The following is a 6,000-nucleotide window of genomic DNA, read 5'->3' as shown; positions in this document are numbered from 1 at the left end:
CCCTGAGAAGATGGTTCTTCTGATAACCTGCAAAACAGACACCGTGAGCTTGTCACTGAGAAGGGGGGGGTTCCTCCTTGTGACCACCCTCCGGCGTGAGAATCAGACTAGATTGCTCTTTAAATATAAGTGTATATTAAGAGATTGCTAGAGCAGATATCATGTATAATATGATGATATCAGATAAGATATGATGAGATGAGATGGTCATACCATTTGTGGTATTTATAGCCGAAGGTAGGTTTCCAAGGAGGTGTGGCCGGCTGCAACAGTGTTCCTGTTCCACCAACAGTGGCCTACGCACGTGCCCTGCTGGTAGTTGGTGGGTAGGCAGCGGCTGATAGTGACCAGGCCTGCTGTGTACTATTCCTTTTCCACCAACTGCCGGCTACGCACGTGGTATGGCAGTAGTTGGTGAGTAGGCAGCGGCTAATAGTGACACAGTACAGGAGCATGCTGCTCGCCATACTGTGGTCGATAAGCTGTCGTATCTTTAGTCAGATCTTTTTCCCATACCTCGTCAGGTACAGTACAGAAGATCTTCCTGTATCGTACGGACTGGCTTATTTGGGCGGGAGTATTCCCCCTCCCGCCCTTGTGCGGGATTGTTCCCGGCTTTGCTCATTCCTTCAGGTGACACTGAGTGATTGAGAGCTAAGTGCCTTGTGCGTGTAGCCTTGCTGCGCGGGTGGCCTTCCCTGATGGCTTGTATCCGAGGCTGCGGGGACAGGCGGAGTCCTTCACCATTGGGAGGCATTTCCTGCGGGAACAGCTTGCGTACTGCGCGTAAGGACGTCACGTCTCTGAGCATGGTTGGTCCTGCGGATCCAGTTGGTTTCTGCGCAGACGTTCCTCTTCAAGGTGAGTCTTGCGGGTCCAACTGGGCTCTGCTGGGACCTACCTCTTCAAGTCCCCCCAGTCCAATGTTCTTCTCATGAGTGTTTAATAAAGTGAGGTGAACTTTTGGACTTAAGCAAAGGGTTTTTGAAAAGGGTTTTTTAAGGTTTTCCATGGGGATTCTTCCCGCGGAAGTCCTTGTCACTTGCAGAAATTCCCGAGTTTCCTGCTTGGTCTTTGGGTATGATGCGGGTAGGTCTGTAACCTCCTCGCAAGTCAGGAGCGTTGAGTCCCACTTGTGTGGATTCTCCATGAGGTTTTGGTAGTTTTGAACATAGTGATCAATTATGTTAAAACCACCAATTCCATCCTGGAGCTTCAAACAACGTAGTTCTCGACGTTCCCGCTATGCGGGGATGTTATTTCCGTTTCCGCAAGCATTGCCCAGAAGATCCTTCTTGGTTTCAATTCCCAGCGGAGCGCTAGGTATGTGAAGGGTTTTGCCTTAACACTGTACCCGCGCTCGTCTTACGGTTACTTTACTTCCAAGGTATTCCTGGCGTCAATTCCCTGCGGGTGTTAGGTATGTGAAGGGTTTTGCCTTTACACTGTACCCTCACCCGTCTTATAGTTACTTGGTTGCCGAGGTATACTTGGCTTCAATTCCCTGCGGGTGCTAGGTATGTGAAGGGTTTTGCCTTAACACTGTACCCGCATCCGTCTTACGGTTACTTGTTCGCCAAGGTTTTCTTGGCTTCAATTCCCTGCGGGTGCTAGGTATGTGAAGGGTTTTGCCTTAACACTGTACCCGCATCCGTCTTACGGTTACTTGTTTGCCAAGGTTTTCTTGGCTTCAATTCCCTGCGGGTGCTAGGTATGTGAAGGGTTTTGCCTTAACACTGTACCCGCATCCGTCTTACGGTTACTTGTTTGCCAAGGTAAGGGGTATTTTCCCGCTTACTTTTTAATCTTTTTGAATTTTGAATTTTGAAATTCGAAGAGTTGGTGGAAGGATAAGAACAGTCCAAACCTCTGAAACGTGGTGCGACGGTTTCTTCTGACTGTGTCAGATCGTGCAGGAAGTTATGGTGACGTGACAGTACATGGTCATTCCAGACGCTTTTTCAGGCGCGTGGGCGCGATTTTTCGGGCGCGTGGCCGCGAAATTAATGGTATGCGTCCTGTCAACAGCTGTTGCCAGCTTGCTTTTTGCCACGTGTCATAGTTTCATTGCACCTTCGTTTTCTCTCTCTTCCGCCTTAATTTCATCGCATTAATTGCGATTAGTATATAAAGGGGGAGAGGGTTCTTTGTAATCCACACTTTCACTCTTCTCTTCATCTTCTTTGCGATTTCCGGCGAATACTCACCTTTTCAGGCAAGCATTCTCCCGAAATCATTTTCTTCTTTTTTTTACAAGATGTCTCGTGATCTCGAATCCGCAGTCGATGACAAGAGTACTTGCTGGCGAGTGCCAGTGTGCTCTGCCTGGCGATCTGTATCGGTACGTCGTCAGGAAGTTCATGCTCGAGTCTCTCGAGCCTGAGTTTCCTGAACCCCACCAGACGGTGTACGATGCCCCCAGAGGCAAGATCGGGGTATATGCTGCATTCTTTGTGTATGGGAATCTTAGGTTCCCATTGACAAAGTTTGTTTACCGTGTCCTTGAGAGGCACGGTGTTCATTTGACCGAGTTGCACCCCATGGCGATCGCCAAGATTCGCCACTTCGAGTGGGTGTGCCGGATTTTGGGCATCGAGCCCTATGTCGACCGCCTGATGACCTTCTATACTTGGAGGTGCATCCAGGGGTGGTACACGTTGACAACCCGGATTAAGGGTTTAAAGATCTGCGCGACCGAGCGCAGTCTTCGCTCGTGGAAGCGGGAGTTCTTCTTCATATCCGCTCGCGCCATCCCCATTGCCATGAAATTCAAGAACGGGCAAGCACTTCCCGGCCTTCACGCCTCCAACTACCAGGAGGCGGAATGGTTTGCGAAGATATCTCGGGTCCAATCTCCGGTTTACCGGTTTGCGGAGTCCGGGATGGTGATGCTGGGGATGAGCCGGGTGTGGAAGGCTGCGGATGCGCATAAGATCCCAATCGTCCTCGAATACGGTTCGAACTCTGTTCCTTACGGTATGCTTTCTTTCTTTTTGTTGATTTAGAATTTCTTCTAACTTTTTTCCTGTTTATTTCAGAGGGGAACGACTTGCAGTCGCTCCTAAACCCGCGGGAGGCTGACGGTCCCGCTCGGATGGGTACTCGCGCTCTAGACGAGAACGAGTTGCCCATCCTAGAACAAACGGCGGATCGGTTCGTGGAGGTCTATCCGCTAGGCCATGAGATCCTTAGCGCCCGTCGGCCAGGTAAGGCGCTATTCGACCCTCGACCCCTCAATGTTGAAACCTCTGCTGGAATTCCTTTAATCGTATGTTCTGATGAGGAATCCGCAGATGGTCCTCCGTTGGTGCGGAAGAAGAAGGCTGCCGGCGGGAAGGGGAAGGAGAAGGTGGCCTCCACTGCCGATCCAGCGCCTCGGTCTGACTCGGAGACCGAGAGCGAAGAGGTGGCGGGGAATCTCGGTGGTGATAAGATCACCATTCCGGAGGCTGTGACAACTGTCACCGAAGAGCCCAGGATGACAACGGTGACCGGCGTGAAGAGGCCGGCTCCATCGGGTTCATCCCCGCCCGTCCGTACTTTCAGGCTCAAGAAAACCCGTAAGTACAACTTTCCTTTAGCTTTTATCTTCATAGCTTAATATCATTTAACACTTTTCTTCTTTACGCAGGCGTGGATGTTGACGCATTCCAGGGTGGAGTGCAGAGTAGTACTTCTCCGCCAATGACGGTAGGCTTGGTCAGCCTACCTGAGGCGACGACCCAGGCGCCTGCGCCTGCTTCCGCTGGTCCAGTTGCTCACTCCTTTGAGCCGACTGTTCCAGCTGTGATGACGTCACCGCCGGCTGTGAGTGCGATTTTTACAGCATCCTTCACCGAGCCGGCGGTTACTATTGCCGCGGATTCCGCGGCGGCGACCGCGGCGGCTGCTACCATGCCCCCGTCATCGGCAACGACGGCCGATCCATCAGGTACGCATGGGGCTTCTCGCCAATCTCTGCCACCTTCCCATCTGCCTGACCTCTTGGATGGATTTCCCTTGGGTTCAGGTGATGGGTTCGGCGGCTATCGGCCTGTTATTGACCCTACAGGTGCGTAGGGTTCTTTTGGCCCTTTTCATTTTTATTTTTTCTTATCATCTTTTCCTAACTGCTTTATGCTTTTTGCAGTGTCGGATTCCAATGAAGTGTATGTTCCACGATGGAACATTCACCGAGGAACAACCCTTCGCACCCCTGTGGAGTGCGTGGAATGGGCTCGTCACGCTGCTCCCAGTGGTGCGTTGGGGGAAGCCATGGCTAGCTACCAGGAGGGTAGGCTAAGCAATGAGCTTCGGGTTCTCCTGGCCCGGATGCAGCCGCGCGTCGAGCTGCTTTGTCATGAAAACGACAAGTTGAAAGCAGCTCGCGTTAAAGAAGTGGCTCAGGCGCGGGCTGTCCGGGAGGAGAACCAAAGGCTTTCCGCATTGGCTGCGGAAAAGGAGAAGGCCTTCAAGGCCCTCGAGGTTGAAGTTCAGGCTCGACTTGAGGCCCGTTCCAAGGCTGCCCAAGCTGTTAATGAACAGCTTCGGCTGGCTAAGGAAACTGCCAGGAACGCAACCGAGAGGGCCACCAAGGCTGAAGCTGTTGCTGAGCCTCTTCGCGTGGAGAATGAAGAACTTAAAGCCAAATTAGAGGCTCTCCAGCAGGCTCATGATGCCTTGGCGATGGAAGACGCCAAAAAGCTCCAAGAAATCCTGGACCAGAGGGGGGTGCTTGACCATGCGGAGCGTAAGCTGAAGGGCGTCGAAGAGGCTGCGGCTAAAGAAGTGTTGATTGCCAACCTCAACAAGAGTGAAGCCGATCGCGCCCGTAACGAAGCTCAAGCTGCCCTCCAAGAAGCCCTGGTTGCCAAGGAATGGCTTCTTCGAGTAGCGTTGTCTCAGGTAAGCTTTTCTTGTCTTTACGCTTTTCTTTGTAAATAGAAAAGGTTTTGACACTTGTATATTTTCTTTTGTAGGTTGTGCATCGGGTCTTTGCTGAGACCTCTTACGATGATGCTATGAGCGCAGCCCTCAACGCTTCTCACGAGGATGGGGAAAAGGTCGGCTTCCTGCTTGGTCTAGGGTTCGTTGAGAAAGGCATCCCGCCTTCCAACTTCCCTTTGTACAATGTTGATACTGAAGCTGTTTACGACCAAGCAGTGAATCAGTACGCCGCCTTCCCGCATCCGGTGGTGGAGAAGGTGAATCAAGTTGCTGCTGCTGATGATGGGTTAGCTATCCTTAAAGCTTTCCTTGAACTGCCACGATCTACTGATGGTGCTGGTCCAAGTGGAAGTGGCCCTGAAGCCTGATCCTGAAGATCCCTTCCCACTGCTAGGATAGATTTAGCTTGTATAGATTTATTTTCTTGTAGGCCGGTAGTTACCCGGCCATTCTTGTAATGAATATTTATAAAATATAAATCTTTGTGCGGGTAAGACCGCTTCTTTTATTGGATTCCTTGCTTTATAAACGTTATATGACTTGCATACTTTAGTTTAAATTAGCAATTTTCCAAGTGTTTAGAATAAGTTAACCTTTGAACGTGGTAGATAGGTGTGAAGTTTTGCTTCCTCTTCCGTGATTGTGCGGGTAGGACCGTCACTTGCACGTAGTAGGATGGCTAAACTTTACCATCTGACCTGCATGTAGGTTTTCCTCATCTTGAGGATAAGTTAACCTTTGAACGTGGTAGATAATAGGTGTGAAGTTTTGCTTCCTCTTTCGTGATTGTGCGGGTAGGACCGTCACTTGCAGTTAGTAGGATGGCTAAACTTTACCCATATCTGACCTGCGTGTAGGTTTTCCTCATCCTTTCTGAGGATAAGTTAACCTTTGAACGTGGTAGATAATAGGTGTGAAGTTTTGCTTCCTCTTTCGTGATTGTGCGGGTAGGACCGTCACTTGCACTTAGTAGGATGGCTAAACTTTACCCATATCTGACCTGCGTGTAGGTTTTCCTCATCATTTCTGAGGATAAGTTAACCTTTGAACGTGGTAGATAATAGGTGTGAAGTT

This window comes from Bidens hawaiensis, unplaced genomic scaffold (genome assembly GCF_021521415.1).
Source record: "Bidens hawaiensis isolate Kalapana, Puna unplaced genomic scaffold, B.hawaiensis_p1.1 tig00034608_1, whole genome shotgun sequence".
Classification (NCBI taxonomy): Eukaryota; Viridiplantae; Streptophyta; class Magnoliopsida; order Asterales; family Asteraceae; genus Bidens; species Bidens hawaiensis.
The sequence above is the reverse complement of the archived record's forward strand: the minus strand, read 5'-3'. Positions refer to the sequence as shown.